General features: G+C 48.5%; 1 pseudogene; it reads right to left on the bottom strand.

The window, feature by feature from the left end:
- The window catches only part of LOC136586586 (macrophage mannose receptor 1-like), a 208211-nt pseudogene that overhangs the window by 12112 nt on the left and 179286 nt on the right, over positions 1–16813 (bottom strand).

Raw genomic sequence — 16813 nt, 5'->3', positions numbered from 1 at the left:
TGTCGTAAAAATGCATTATGAAGAGGGAAAGTATTAAATATAATACCAACTTATCTGTTTAGGACCAAGGTCTTCAGAATGTCTATGGCAAAATGTATCCTTTGTGATCTTCTCCCATTGATTTCATTGGGGCCAGCTTTCCATTGAAATCAATGAAACACAAAAGCTGAAGGAATTTCCTGCTGTGAATCCTGATGTTCTACCATTGTTCTCAATGGGGCCAGCAGCAGCAGTGACAGGAGACTCCTGCAGAAAAGATTTTTGGGGAAGAAGGGGGGGGGGGCTTGAAATATAAGCCTTACCCCGAAAATAAGCCCTAACTGTAGAACAAAAAATGAATAAATCACCTTAGAAGCGCTGTCATCTCGGGTGCATCTTCCAGCAGGTCCCCGACACTCTTCCTCAGCTTCTCTTTTGCCCAGGGATTAAAAAATCCTTGCCTCCTTAAAGTGCTGCCTCTGATTGTCTAATCCCTGTGACCAATCAGAGGCAGTGCTCAGCTGTCATTCAATGAATAGCTGAGTGCTTCCTCTGATTGGTCACAGCGCTCAGCCAATCAGAGGCAGCGATTTTAGGAGGTGGGGATTTTTCAATACCTGACCAGAAGAGAAGCTGAAGAAGAGTGTTGGGGACCTACTGGAAGATGCGCTGGAGACGACAGCTCTTCTAAGGTGATGTAGTATAAGTTTTTTTTTTCTTCTACAGTTAAGGATTATTTTTGGGGTAGGGCTTATATTTCAAGCTCCCCCCTGAAAATCCTCACCGTGGGGAGTTTCCTGCCACTGCTGTCATAGCAGTGGCAGAGGATCGCGATCATCTCCCATTGATTTCAGTGGGGCCGGTGCTACTGTCGCCTACCCTATTACAAACAATGGGTGAGATCGCAAAAAGGATTGACATGCTGCGATTTTGTTTTCACGCTGCATCGCAAGCGTTAAAACATCACACATGTGAATGGACGCATTGGAAGCCATTAGCTTCATAATTTTGCGATTTCTCGCAGCCTTACAGCGCTGGGAAATTGTGCGATTTCAACGCCAGTGTGAAGGAACCCTGATGGTAGGAGTTCTTCTGTGATCAGTGCTTCTAAAATTGTAGCTCATTTTCTTCTCCCTTTTTACTGAAAAATGTAACCTTTTACAGTTTTTAACATGTACCTTGGTGAAGGGCAGTTGATTCCCTCCATGATAGCAATAGGAATTGGTGGCAAGACCATGTCCTATTTACTTCCACAACAGAATACTATCCTTTGCTTACTCAGCATTACTTGAACTAAGATTTTTTTTTACTTGATTCTAATTTTAAAGATTATTTTTGTGCAAAAATGCATTAACTTAAAACATGTGCATGAAGCTGTGTTTTTTTTTAATTTTCACTGTGCCGGTGTAATAATGTGCTATTTTAGTAAATTGGAAAAGCAGGGATTTTTATATGTTTAATATTTTTTTACTTTTCTGTTAATTAAAAAAAACTATCTTACTTAATATTTTTAGTCCCCATAAGAGTCCTTCAACTATAGTACTGCATTATAAGAAGGCCACAGGCTGCCTTGACCCCCAGATGACATCCTGCAATCCCATTGCTAGGAGGGTCGTTCGAGATGTTTCTATCCCGACTGGAATATTTAAATGCCACTGTCAGAACAGGCAACTGGCACCCGCCTTATGGACTATGCTCATCTCTAGAGATGAGCGAGCATGCTCGTTTAAGGCAGTGCTGCGTCCTCAGGACGTGCAACCTCAATAACATAAACAAAAGGCACAACTGTGCAAAGGAAACATAAAACTTGGGGGAATTCTCTCCCTATCATCCCCTAACCCGGGATAGGGCCCTGCCTACTCGGCGGACCAATCGCTCTGACAAGTGCGAGCCCGCACGCGTGCCTAGGCCACTGACTAGTCCTTGTCAGGGAACCCTAGCACAAAAGAAAGGCGAAACAGAAAACGCAAAACAGAAAAGCACTTAGCTAGTATGGAGAGCTTCAGCCAAGAAGTGTTCCTCCGTCGCTGTCCAAAGGCAACTGAAGAAATTGCCCAGCACAGGACATAATGCTGGCGCTGATTAAGTAGGAGCTAGGCTACTCAGCACCAGGTGCTGACTGATATTACTCCAACTACCACACCCCTCAGCTCCCAGAGAAGCAAGGGCACACCCAAAACCTGGTCTGGCCTGCAAGCAAGGTGCAGGCCTCAGAACGGCTGCAACAGGCAGATACTCGAGCAAGCATCACTCTTCTCGAGTAACTGATTACTCGTCCGAGCAAATGCGGGGAGGTAGGGGCAGTGGGGGAGAGCAGGAGGTCTCTGCCCCCCCCCCCCCCGCGCGCGTGCTTTTGCTCGAATGAGTAATCAGTTACTCGAGAAGAGAGATGCTCGTTCGAGTATCTGCCTTAAATGAGCGTGCTCGCTCATCTCTACTTGTCTCCCTAGCTCACTCCATGAAATGGCACCCAAATGGATTAAGGTGAGTTACATATACAGTAAGTGGGCCTGAAATATCATTGCCATTTTTTGTTTTGACATTTTTAAACATCATATAAACATACTCAGAGAGGGGGGGGGGGGTATTTCTCTCTGTTGAGAGCACCACAGGGACTAGGGCAGTCTTTTAGACACTGCAATGCTCCCTGAGAAAAAGATAACCAGCTAACCAGAACCCCACTGTGCACTGAACGCAAAACGCACCCAAATAGCTCTCTGTAATTGGATATGCTGGTTTGGTTTACATCCCTAGTCATGTTGCAAGTCCTGTTGAAAGGTTGGACATTAACTTATAGGGTAGCCACCTTCCAATTGGTGGCACTGTAGAGACATTTGTTAGGTCTGCTATCTTTGTCTGCTGCCCTCTTGCTATTCTGGGCAGGCGTGGGCATTGCTTTACTCCCTCCGTATGAATATTCTCTGTTTCAATTTTCTTCCAGCAATGCACTAGTTAACCCTGATTAGGTGCTCATAGCCGAGCTGCAGCTTAAGTGGCAATTGCCTTTCAATTTAAGGTAGCTGGGGACACCCCACCCTTGCCTCAGAATTGATGTGTGTTTGTTCCTGACACTCAGCATATCTAGGTTGCCAGTCTCTAAAGTGTTCTGTCTGTGTATCAGTATTAGAGATGAGCGAACACCAAAATGTTCGGGTGTTCGTTATTCGAAACGAACTTCCCGCGATGCTCGAGGGTTCGTTTCGAATAACGAACCCCATTGAGGTCAATGGGCGACCAGAGCATTTTTGTATTTCGCCGATGCTCGCTAAGGTTTTCATGTGTGAAAATCTGGGCAATTCAAGAAAGTGATGGGAATGACACAGAAACGGATAGGGCAGGCGAGGGGCTACATGTTGGGCTGCATCTCAAGTTCACAGGTCCCACTATTAAGCCACAATACCGGCAAGAGTGCCCCCCCCCCCCCTCCCAACAACTTTTACTTCTGAAAAGCCCTCATTAGCATGGCATACCTTTGCTAAGCACCACACTAGCTACAACAAAGCACAATCACTGCCTGGATGACACTCCGCTGCCACTTCTCCTGGGTTACATGCTGACCAACCGCCCCCCCTCCCCCCCACAGCACACACCAAAGTGTCCCTGCGCAGCCTTCAGCTGCCCTCATGCCACACCACCCTCATGTCTATTTAGAAGTGCGTCTGCCATGAGGAGGAACCGCAGGCACACACTGCAGAGGGTTGGCACGGCTAGGCAGCGACCCTCTTTAAAAGGGGCGGGGCGATAGCCCACAATGCTGTACAGAAGCAATGAGAAATATAATCCTGTGCCACCGCCATCAGGAGCTGCACACGTGGGCATAGCAATGGGGAACCTATGTGCCACACACTATTCATTCTGTCAAGGTGTCTGCATGCCCGTGTCAGACTGGTAATATGTACCTTAACAGTAACCGCGTTGGTGGTAATGTGGTGGTGACTGCGGACCTAGTAGCACGGTTGTATTTTGTTGGTTTTCGGAATGCGGCCAGGATTAAGTGGGCCGTGGCGGGGGGATGGTGTGGGGGCTCTCTTGTTGTGTCGGTAAAGGTGAAATTCTTGGACTGCCACCAGACGAACCAATGCAAAGGCATTTGCCAAGAATGTTTTCCCTGTTGGAGGAGGAGGGGGATGTTTTTGAGGCACTACGTGTCCTCTCCACGTGTCCGTGGTTATATGCACCTTAACAGTAACCGCGTTGGTGGGAAATGGCCTCGCCGCCATCATGTCTTTGGGAAGCCTCTGTTTCCACACCCCAGAGACATACCATTAGCAGCGGTATAGGCAGAGCCCAGAATTCGTAACATTTCAGCCGTAGCATTAGGACAGGCCCCACTAACATATCAGTAGCAGCATTATAGGAGGAGCGCAGTCTTCGTTCCATGTCAGCAATAGTAGCACTCAAGACAGGCCCCAGTAACAATTCCGAAGCAGCAGTATAGTGGGAGCGCAGTCTTCGTTCCATGTCAGCAATAGTAGCACTCAAGACAGGCCCCAGTAACAATTCCGAAGCAGCAGTATAGCGAGAGCGCAGTTTTCGTTCCATGTCAGCAATAGTAGCACTCAAGACAGGCCCCAGTAACAATTCCGAAGCAGCAGTATAGCGGGAGCGCAGTCTTCGTTCCATGTCAGCAATAGTAGCACTCAAGACAGGCCCCAGTAACAATTCCGAAGCAGCAGTTTAGCGGAAGCGCAGTCTTCGTTCCATGTCAGCAATAGTAGCACTCAAGACAGGCCCCAGTAACAATTCCGAAGCAGCAGTATAGCGGGAGCGCAGTCTTCGTTCCATGTCAGCAATAGTAGCACTCAAGACAGGCCCCAGTAACAATTCTGAAGCAGCAGTATAGCGGGAGCGCAGTCTTCGTTCCATGTCAGCAATAGTAGCACTCAAGACAGGCCCCAGTAACAATTCCGAAGCAGCAGTATAGCGGGAGCGCAGTCTTCGTTCCATGTCAGCAATAGTAGCACTCAAGACAGGCCCCAGTAACAATTCTGAAGCAGCAGTATAGTGGGAGCGCAGTCTTAGTTCCATTTCCGTAGCCTTAGTATAGCCAAGGCCCAAGTTACATTTATGTAGCTGAAGTGTAGGCCAACCCCACACACCTTTCTGTACCATGAGTGCAGGCGAAGAACATACAAATTGCTATGATTACACTGTAGGTGAGGGCCCCAAAAAATTGGTGTACCAACAGTACTAATGTACCTCAGTAAAAATTGGCCATGCCCAACCAAGATGGCAGGTGAATCGCTTTGGTTAATGTGGCTTAAGTGGTAACTAGGCCTGGAGGCAGCCCAGTGTAACGAAAAAATTGGTTCAAGTTAAAGTTCCAACGCTTTTAAGAGCATTGAAACTTATAAAAATTGTTCAGAAAAATTATTTGAGTGAGCCTTGTGGCCCTAAGAAAAATTGCCCGTTCAGCGTGATTACGTGAGGTTTCAGGAGGAGGAGCAGGAGGAGGAGGAGGAATATTAGACACAGATTGATGAAGCAGAAATGTCCCCGTTTTGGATGGTGAGAGAGAACGTAGCTTCCATCCGCGGGTGCAGCCTACGTATTGCTTACGTATCGCTGCTGTCCGCTGGTGGAGAACAGAAGTCTGGGGAAATCCAGCCTTTGTTCATCTTGATGAGTGTTAGCCTGTCGGCACTGTCGGTTGACAAGTGGCTACGCTTATCTGTGATGATTCCCCCAGCCGCACTAAACACCCTCTCCGACAAGACACTAGCCGCAGGACAAGCAAGCACCTCCAGGGCATACAGCGCTAGTTCAGGCCACGTGTCCAGCTTCGACACCCAGTAGTTGTAGGGGGCAGAGGCATCACCGAGGATGGTCGTGCGATCGGCTACATACTCCCTCACCATCCTTTTACAGTGCTCCCGCCGACTCAGCCTTGACTGGGGAACGGTGACACAGTCTTGCTGGGGAGCCATAAAGCTGGCCAGGCCCTTAAAGACTGTTGCACTGCCTGGGATGTACATGCTGCTCGATCTCTGCACCTCCCCTGCTACCTTGCCCTCGGTACTGCGCCTTCTGCCACTAGCGCTGTCGGCTGGGAATTTTACCATCAGCTTGTCCGCAAGGGTCCTGTGGTATAGCAACACTCTCGAACCCCTTTTTTCTTCGGGAATGAGAGTGGGCAGGTTCTCCTTATAGCGTGGGTCGAGCAGTGTGTACACCCAGTAATCCGTCGTGGCCAGAATGCGTGCAACGCGAGGGTCACGAGAAAGGCATCCTAACATGAAGTCAGCCATGTGTGCCAGGGTACCTGTACGCAACACATGGCTGTCTTCACTAGGAAGATCACTGCCAGGATCCTCCTCCTCCTCCTCCTCAGGCCATACACGCTGAAAGGATGACAGGCAATCAGCCGGTGTACCGTCAGCAGCGGGCCAAGCTGTCTCTTCCCCCTCCTCCTCATCCTCCTCATGCTCCTCCTCCTCCTGTACGTGCTGAGAAATAGACAGGAGGGTGCCCTGACTATCCAGCGGCATACTGTCTTCCCCCGCCCCCGTTTCCGAACGCAAAGCAGCTGCCTTTATGGTTTGCAGGGAATTTCTCAAGATGCATAGCAGAGGAATGGTGACGCTAATGATTGTAGCATCGCCGCTCACCACCTGGGTAGACTCCTCAAAATTACCAAGGACATAGCAGATGTCTGCCAACCAGGCCCACTCTTCTGAAAGGAATTGAGGAGGCTGACTCCCACTGCGCCGCCCATGTTGGAGTTGGTATTCCACTATAGCTCTACGCTGTTCATAGAGCCTGGCCAACATGTGGAGCGTAGAGTTCCACCGTGTGGGCACGTCGCACAGCAGTCGGTGCACTGGCAGCTTAAAGTGATGTTGCAGGGTGCGCAGGGTGGCAGCGTCCGTGTGGGACTTGCGGAAATGTGCGCAGAGCCGGCGCGCCTTTACGAGCAGGTCTGACAAGCGTGGGTAGCTTTTCAGAAAGCGCTGAACCACCAAATTAAAGACGTGGGCCAGGCATGGCACGTGCGTGAGGCTGCCGAGCTGCAGAGCCGCCACCAGGTTACTGCCGTTGTCACACACGACCATGCCCGGTTGGAGGCTCAGCGGCGCAAGCCAGCGGTCGGTCTGAGGTGTCAGACCCTGCAGCAGTTCGTGGGCCGTGTGCCTCTTATCGCCTAAGCTGAGTAGTTTCAGCACGGCCTGCTGACGCTTGCCCACCGCTGTGCTGCCACACCGCGCGACACCGACTGCTGGCGACATGCTGCTGCTAACACATCCTGATTGCGAGACAGAGGAGGAGGAGGAAGAGGAGGGTGCTTTAGTGGAGGAAGCATACACCTCTGCAGATACCACCACCGAGCTGGGGCCCGCAATTCTGGGGGTGGGTAGGACGTGAGCGGTCCCAGGCTCTGACTCTGTCCCAGCCTCCACTAAATTCACCCAATGTGCCGTCAGGGAGATGTAGTGGCCCTGCCCGCCTGTGCTTGTCCACGTGTCCGTTGTTAAGTTGACCGTGGCAGTAACCGCGTTGGTGAGGGCGCGTACAATGTTGCGGGAGACGTGGTCGTGCAGGGCTGGGACGGCACATCGGGAAAAGTAGTGGCGACTGGGAACTGAGTAGCGCGGGGCCGCCGCCTCCATGATACTTTTGAAGGACTCCGTTTCCACAACCCTATACGGCAGCATCTCAAGGCTGATGAATTTTGCTATGCGGACGGTTAACGTTTGAGCGTGCGGGTGCGTGGCGGCGTACTTGCGCTTGCGCTCCAACAGTTGCGCAAGCGATGGCTGAACGGTGCGCTGAACTACACTGCTGGATGGGGCCGAGGACAGCGGAGATGAGGGTGTGGGTGCAGGCCATGAGGCGGTAGTGCCTGTGTCCTGAGAGGGGGGTTGCATCTCAGTGGCAGGTTGGGGCACAGGGGGAGAGGCAGGGGTGCAAACCGGAGGCGCTGAACGGCCTTCGTCCCACCTTGTGGGGTGCTTGGCCATCATATGTCTGCGCATGGTGGTGGTGGTGAGGCTGTTGGTGTTGGCTCCCCGGCTGAGCTTTGCGCGACAAAGGTTGCACACCACTGTTCGTCGGTCGTCAGGCGTCTCTGTGAAAAACTGCCAGACCTTAGAGCACCTCGGCCTCTGCAGGGTGGCATGGCGCGAGGGGGTGCTTTGGGAAACAGTTGGTGGATTATTCGGTCTGGCCCTGCCTCTACCCCTGGCCACCGCACTGCCTCTTGCAACCTGCCCTGCTGATGCCCTTGACTCCCCCTCTGAAGACCTGTCCTCCTGAGTAAGCGTTGCACACGAGGTGGGGTCAGTCACCTCATCGTCCTGCTGCTCTTCCTCCGAATCCTCTGTGCGCTGCTCCCTCGGACTTACTGCCCTTACTACTACCTCACTGCAAGACAACTGTGTCTGATCGTCATCGTCCTCCTCACCCACAGAAAGTTGTTGAGACAGTTGGCGGAAGTCCCCAGCCTCTTCCCCCGGACCCCGGGAACTTTCGAATGGTTGGGCATCAGTGACGATAAACTCCTCTGGTGGGAGAGGAACCGCTGCTGCCCAATCTAAGCAGGGGCCCGAGAACAGTTCCTGGGAGTGTGGGTTGACGATAGGTTGCTCGAAGCACTTTCTGCCATCCAGTACAGGACCTGCTCACACTGCTCATTTTCTAATAACCGTCTCCCGCGTGGACCCATTAATTGGGCGATGAATGTGGGGACGCCAGAAACGTGCCTCTCTCCTAATCGCGCAGCAGTCGGCTGCGACACACCTGGATCAGGAGCTCGGCCTGTGCCCACACCCTGACTTGGCCCTCCGCATCCTCGGCCGCGTCCTCTAGGCCTACCCCTACCCCTCAGCATGCTGTATTACCAGTGATTTGATTTCACAGGCAGGAAATAAATTGGCGCAAGACTGCAGGCCAAATATAATTTTTTCCCTTTTTTGAAAACGAAAGGCCCCACTACCTCTAGTGAATGAATAATCTAAGTTTAATAACTGTGCTGTGGCCCTGCTAATGTGTCACAGAACGTGAGGGTAGCAGAGTTATTAACTGTGGCAGAGCAGGTATTTTTTTCCCAATTAAGGAAAGCAAATGGCGAAGCCAGCAGTAAACCGTAGCTGGGTGCGTCTGATTTTTAAACGTTGCACACGCAGCCGACACGTACACACAGCCCTTAGGACGGACAGAGGCAGGACAAATAGATTTTTTTTCAGTTTTTTTCCACCAAAAGGCAGCACTGCGTATATTCAATGAACATGAAAAGTTTAATAACTGTGCTGTGGCCCTGCTAATGTGTCACAGAACGTGAGGGTAGCAGAGTTATTATAACTCTGGCAGAGCAGGTATTTTTTTCCCAATTAAGGAAAGCAAATGGCGAAGCCAGGAGTAAAACGTAGCTGGGTGCGTCTGATTTTTAAACGTTGCACACGCAGCCGACACGTACACACAGCCCTTAGGACGGACAGAGGCAGGTCAAATAGAATTTTTTTCACTTGTTTTACAAGCAAAAGGCCGCACTGCGTATATTCAATGAATAATAACTGTGTTGTGGCCCTGCCTACACAATTCTTTCCCTGCAGTATCAATGGAGGGTGCAATGCTCTGCAGAGGCGATTTTGAGAAGAAAAAAAATATGCAGCACAGCTAACAGCAGCCAGCACAGTACTGCACATGGATAAATATGGCCCTAGAAAGGACCGTTGAGGTTCTTGAAGGCTACACTCACTCCTAACACTCTCCCTACCTATGCAACACTTCTGTCCCTAATGCCGGGTGCAACGCTCTGCAGAGCCGATTTTGAGAAGAAAAAAATTGCCACTGCTAACAGCAGCCAACACACAGCTATCAGTGGCCGTAATAAGGACCTTTGGGGGTCTTGAAGCCTACACTAACTACCAATTCTTTCCCTACAGCAGCTCCGGTACAAACAGCACTGTCCCTCATCTAACTCACAAGGCATCTGAGGCGAGCCGCGGGAGGGGCCGACTTTTATATTAGGCGGACACCTGATCTCCCCTGCCACTCACTGCAGGGGGGTGGTATAGGGCTTGAACGACGCAGGGGGAAGTTGTAATGCCTTCCCTGTCTTTCAATTGGCCAGAAAAGCGCGCTAACGTCTCAGGGAAGGAAGTGAAAGTAACCCGAACACCGCATGGTGTTCGTTACGAATAACGAACATCCCGAACACCCTAATATCCGCACGGATATCAAGTTCGGACGAACACGTTCGCTCATCTCTAATCAGTATCTGTTTATTTTGTATGCTCTTTGCTTTGTGCTTCTGCCTGTCTATCCATTTGCTCCCAGTCTTTTGCATCATTCCCATCTCCTTGGTAAGTCAGTCCTGTTCTGTGTGTCTTGTGTTCAGTCCATCATCCCTGTGTCCAGTCAGGGATAATTAGCCCCGAGGTTCCAGCGTGGGACCGTTCTTGTCAGGACGATTGTTCTGCTTGTAGACAGGGGTCCTCTTATTATGTTCCTGATCAGCCAAGGGCTAGACTCCCCATCTAACATTACTTCTTTTCACTGGGGTTAGCTGCCAGCCAAACCAGGTCTGATCTAAAAGTCAGGCAGGTTGGTTAGCACAGTGGGTCCAAAACTTTTTCAGCCGTGGAGCCCTTTTTGAAGCAAAAATTCCTTGTGGAGCACTAAGGTGTGGTCAGGGGTGTGGCTAGGGGAGTAGCTTATAACAACATATTTTTACCTCCATCTTTATAAAAAGGACAGGGCCGCTTAAAAAAAATAAAGGTAGTAATGCTGTAGCACTGGATGGGCTATTGATATACATTATATTTAAAATTAACATACTGCGGAATACTGTGCCACCAAACATGTCAATATCCGCACGGGTTTTATGAATATTTTTTCCACAACGTGTGGAAGATTTTCAAAATCTCATCCACTTTGCTGCTACAGCTACTATAAATTCCATAGCAAAACTGCTCCTTGTAGTTATATCGGCCCTGGTAGTAATAGCATCTCCTATATTGGCCCTGGTAGTAATAAGTGACCCCCACAGTGGCCCCAGTAGTGATAGGTGACCGCCACAGTGGCCCTAGTAGTGATAGGTGACCCCCACAGTGGCCCCAGTAGGGATAAGTGACCCCTATTATGGCCCCAGTAGTGATAAGTGACCCCTATTGCGGCCCCAGTAGTGATAGGTGACCCCTATTGTGGCCCCAGTAGTGATATGTGTAGCAATTTTGGCCCTTAGCAGTAATATTGGCCCCCGAAGTACTAACCTCCTCAGTAGCAATATTGGCCCCAGTAGTATTAACCCCCTCAGCAGCAATATTAGCCCCAGTATTATTAACCCCACAGTAGCCACAGTAATATTAACCCCAAAGTAATATTAACCCCACAATAGCCACAGTAATATTAACCAGATAGTAATATTAACCCCCTCAGTAGCCACACTAATATTAACCTCCTCAGTAATAACCCCTCAGTTATATTAACCCTCTCAATAGCCACAATAATATTAACCCCCTCAGTAATATTAACAACCTCAGTAGCCACAGTAATAATATTAACCCCTCCAGTAATATTAACCTCCTTGATAGCCACAGTAATAATAGTCCCCAACCCATATACTTATCTCCTTCTTGTAGTCAGCGCCTCTCCTCCTCTGCTCAGTGCTGATCCTGGATGCACACTGATGTCAGTGTGTGAGCCAGAATGTTTCTTCCCCTGTCCTCTCTTGCCGAAATAAGGAGGAGAGGACTCAGGGGAGGAGGATCCCAGGCTGCACACTAACGTCAGAGTGTGCACCGGGATCAGCGGCACTGTGTGATTACCAGTGGGCAGCTGGGGCAGCCCCTCCAGTAATCACTACAGTGGTGAGCAGCCGGTGGCATGCATGCCCCATCAAGCACGCGTGCCTCAGGTTCGCAACCATGGACCCTCTGTCGGAGCCCCTGACTGCTGCTCACGGCCCCAAGGGCTAAGCGGAGCACAGTTTGGGAACTGCTGATCTACAGACCACTTCTGTTGTCCCTTGGAAGGGATCTGTAGGGATGGGCAGGGGTTCCTATGTCCTGGTTTGGGAGGATGAGTGCCATTAAATGGACGTCCTTCCAAAGTTGCTCTATGTTTTTCAGACTGCACCGTGCTGCCCTCCTGGGCTTTTCTTCGAGAGACTGTGAGGCCTGCTACTCCAGTTTATTTGGAAACGGGGATCTAAGAGGCTCAGCTATAAGAGTTTAACCAAACAGAAAGAACGAGGTGGAGTGGGTCTTCCTGATCCCCAACTGTATCACAAGGCCGCAATAGGAACCTGCATACTGGATCTGTTTCACCATGGGTCAGATAAATTATGGGTATTCATAGAAAGAGAGGGCAACCCCTTCGAGATGAGAGGGGCATTCTGGATCCCAGGAAAAGTTAACTGGGAAAAGACGCAGGCATCACCTACAATGGTAACGTTACTCAGAGACTGGAAGGAAGGGTGTGGGATCTCGGTCCCCGAGCCTCTTACCCCTTTAGTGGGGAATCCACAACTCCCGGCCACTTTGGGTCTGCGCAACTTGTGGTTCATGCCGGGGGACGCGGAGGCCAAAGTGGGGGAGATGATAGGACCGAAGGGCTTGTGGCCTCTGATGGACTTGTGTAGAGCACAGAGTATGCCTTCGGGCTATTGGATGCAATACCTCCATATAAGCAGTTATTTGGGGGAACTAAGGCCGGAACAGAGCTGGAACCTGGGGCTCAACCCCTTCGAGAGGCTGTGTGTACTTCAGAGGCACCTAGGCACACTATCTTGTTGCTCTATAACCTGCTGCGAGAAGAGCACCTGGACAATCTTTCCATCCCTTCCCTGGATGATAGGGGTATAGGAGGAGGCACTGGGCTGGTCCTTTCCCAGGGAGCTCTGGGGCAGAGCCTTTCAGTTGACACATAAAATGTCTATATCCAGCAAGCTCCAGGAGCTAAACTTCAAAATTATTTTGCAGTGGTACATGACTCCAGAGAGACTAGATAGGCATAGGTGGGAGTGCCCAATGGTGTCTTCCCTATGGTAGGATGTACAGCGCCTATTTTGGAAATTGAGCAGACAGCCACTAGTCCTGACACCGGGGAGGACGGAAACACCACAGGACCCGTAAGAGAAGGGGAGGGGATCTCAACGCGATCAACCAAGAGACCACCAATAGACCAACAGAAGTACCATACAAGGACATAGTGGTAAATATCTCTTCCAGGACATTGACTTCTACGGAGGTGTCTGTCCTATCAAAAGGTCTCTCTTTTTGTCCTAGATCCAAAACCGATTGGTTCTCCCTAAACCTGGACTTGCATAGACTGTATAGACACATTAGGCTGAAAAGGCTTTTTGCTACACAGGTTCCGGCTGCTGCCGCGCAGACCAACGCCCGTGAGGGTTTCTTCTTCGTGGGTGTTGGTCTGCGTGGCAGGAGTCGATATCAGCCTCCTACCACTAACCCTTATGCTGAAGTCTTTGTTAAAGAGGTCGATAGAGATATTGAAAGGCTGAGAATAAAATCTCTAACCAGAAAACATAGACCTAAATATAATCTAATGAGGTCTGAAAATATCACCCTTAATGCCTTATCCGCAGATAGGAGTGTTACTATCAAACCTGCGGATAAGGGAGGGGTTATGGATACTAATATGTATGTTCAGGAGATACAAGGCCAATTGAATGAGGTAGATGTATATGAAAAACTATGGTTCAATCCCACCTCTAAATTTCAGACCCAGTTGCGGATCATTTTCAATGAGGCCCTGATTCAGGGAGTCATTGATTGTGATCTGTTGAAATTCTTGGACATACAGCATCCAGTAGTTCCAACATTTTACACTCTCCCGAAGATTCACAAAAACCCACAACAACCACCAGGTAGACCCATTGTTTCGGGCTGTGGCTCACTTTTTTTTAATATAGCCTGGTTCCTTGACAGACTCCTGCGGGTATTTGCAGAAGGAGCATCATCATACATCAGAGACACCACACATTTTCTCAATCAAATCCTGCCCATGACAATAATGGAAAGTACTATATTGGTCTCATTTGATGTTACAGCTCTCTATACCTCTATCACACATGCTGGGGGTGTGGAGGCAGTCAAGAGATTTCTCATCGCATCCAATATGGATAAGATTTGTGCCGACTTTGCCCTGTCGCTGCTGGAGTATATCCTCACGAACAATTATTTTTTGTTCCGGGAGGTGTACTACCGGCAGCGACAGGGCACTGCTATGGGGTCCAACATGGCACCTACATATGCCAATATCTTTGTCAGAGACTTGGAAGAGAGGTACATTTATGTGTCCCCCTTTAAATGCCATCTGAGGTATTGGGGTAGATATATTGATGACATTTTTGTTCTCTGGGATGGAACATTGTTGGAACTCATGGAATTCCATGAATTCCTCAATTCCATATACCCAGAGTTGAAATTCACCCTATCTCATTCAATGACCGAAATGCAATTTTTAGACGTCTTGGTAAAGAAAGTAGGTGTGAGGCTACAGACGGATTTGTACACCAAAGATACAGACCGCAATAGCTTGTTATTGTATGACAGCAACCATCCATTGGCGATGAAACGATCTCTGCCATGGAGTCAGCTATTGCGTGTCAGACGCATAACACATGATGATATGGTGGATAGAAGATTGAGAGATATGTGTGACAAATTTCGCTATAGGGGATATCCTGGTGACATGGTTCAAATGGCCTGTGATAGAGCTAGAACCTTGAAACAGAGTGATCTTTTGATTTCTAAAATTAGAAAAGCTGACGAGGATACCCTTTGTTTTCACATATGGTACAGCTAGCCGTGCCATTTCAGGCATTATTAAAAAACATTGGCCACTGTTGAAGTTAGGGTGTCCGGAAGTTCCAGAGTTCACTAGTGTTCCATTAAAGGCTTTCAAGAGGGGATCTAACATCGGGGACAGAGTGGTACATTCACATTTTACCGATGTTAGAATCGAGAAACAACTTACACTCAAGCCACCGAAGACAGGCAACTATCCTTGCCTGAATTGTTCCTGCTGTGGAAACCTGGTAAAAGGGGACCACTTTTTCCATTCATTAAGGGGCAATAGATACACTATAGGGGAAAGATATACATGTGCTTCATCATTCGTGGTCTACCTCATTACCTGCCCATGTGGCTTGGGTTATGTCGGAGAGACTACCCTTGAGGTTAGATCACAAATGGTGAAGCACAAAAGTACCATCAGGACCAAGAACAAAGAGTCACCAGTCGCACGACATTTTGTCGAACAGGCACACTCAATAAGTCAATTCCGATATCGAGTAATAGACCATGTCCCAGAATTACCAAGGGGTGGTGACCGTTGTCTCCTATTGAAAAAACGGGAATTAAAATGGATCTATGAACTGGATACAATGACACCAAAAGGGTTAAACATGGAATACGCTTACCAGCCGCATATTTGGATTCTTTTGATGCTTGTTAGGTAGTTTTTAGTTTTAATTTAATTTTGTTTTGTATGTTTATATGTGAATATATTTTTATACCTTCTTTTTTTCTTTTTTCACAGGGACTTACAACTGATGGTTCCGTAGTCCTCCTGCATTTCCGCCAATGTCAAATAACAATTTAATAATGGCGATTATTCCAATATGATGGACATGAATTTGTGCAGTTAATAAAATATGTGCATTTAAAATATTACGATCTGCTGTTGTATATCTGGGGTATCTTAAATGTATAGTAATGGTTCTATTCTTTATGGATATATGAACATGGAACATCACTGTTTAGTGATACAATACATTTGACCAGACGAAATTTTGTTTTCCCTGCTATACATGATGGAATCAAATTTCTATATACATTCCCTATTTAGATACACCGTAGGAGATCATTTTTCACTCGCACACATTGGCATATGGTTTATAGATTAATATTGGGCATATATATATATATATAGTCGTATTGGTATATATTATGCCTATTTGATTACACATCCTCATATACATATGTATTTGGCATATATAGATCTATGGAGCCAAACTCTGTATACACACATATATATATACCTTGGACATTGATGATAATTATGATATGCCGACATTATAGTAATCCTTTGGGTTTGATTGCCGGTCTTCTACATCTATAGCGCGACCTCTATTTGTAGGTTGAGTGTCCGCACAAGCGTGGTATGTCTATTAGGATAATACAAGTGCAAGGGCTTTTCCATATGATATGTTCGGTGTTTGGTCTTCAAGCAAATGGCGCCGCGCATGCGCGGTAGAGAACTTCGGCCTTGGACATTTCCACACATGCGTGTTGGCCCCATCGGGACGCCGCGGACATATGGCTGTATGCAGTATGGAGGAAGTGCGGACTACCATCAGAATGTAAGTTAACCCTTGGGTGCATACTAATGACGTTGCTATTTGAGATTGGTTGCTGTTAATGACATCCTGACTATATATTACCTGCTTGTAGGCATGAGGAAGGCTTCTACAAGCCGAAACCTCGCTGTCTTTGGGTGATGGGAAAATAAAAACCATCTGATTTTACTGCATCCTGAAGTGCTGCCAGTTTCTATTCATACACCGGAATTGGCGTTGTTGTCCATCTCTCCCGGCGCTGCCCCGTTACTCAAAGTGGGCTTGCTGAAGTTTTTTACCATGGCAACAAGGAAGGTAATACCCAAGGTTTGGAAGCAGGGTATAGAAGTGCCCAGCAGTGTGGGTGGAGGCAATAGATGAGATTGGGCACTTGGAAGGGCTTAGACTCGCAGACGCTAATGCAGCATACGAGGGCCTCTACCACATTTGGGCTGTGTGATGTGATATCTGAAACACCCCCATATTAACCAGATGGTTACAGGACAGCACCTGTGAGTGAAGTGATTATAT

Source organism: Eleutherodactylus coqui, chromosome 12 (genome assembly GCF_035609145.1).
Source record: "Eleutherodactylus coqui strain aEleCoq1 chromosome 12, aEleCoq1.hap1, whole genome shotgun sequence".
Taxonomy (NCBI): domain Eukaryota; kingdom Metazoa; phylum Chordata; class Amphibia; order Anura; family Eleutherodactylidae; genus Eleutherodactylus; species Eleutherodactylus coqui.
The sequence above is the reverse complement of the archived record's forward strand: the minus strand, read 5'-3'. Positions and strand labels throughout refer to the sequence as shown.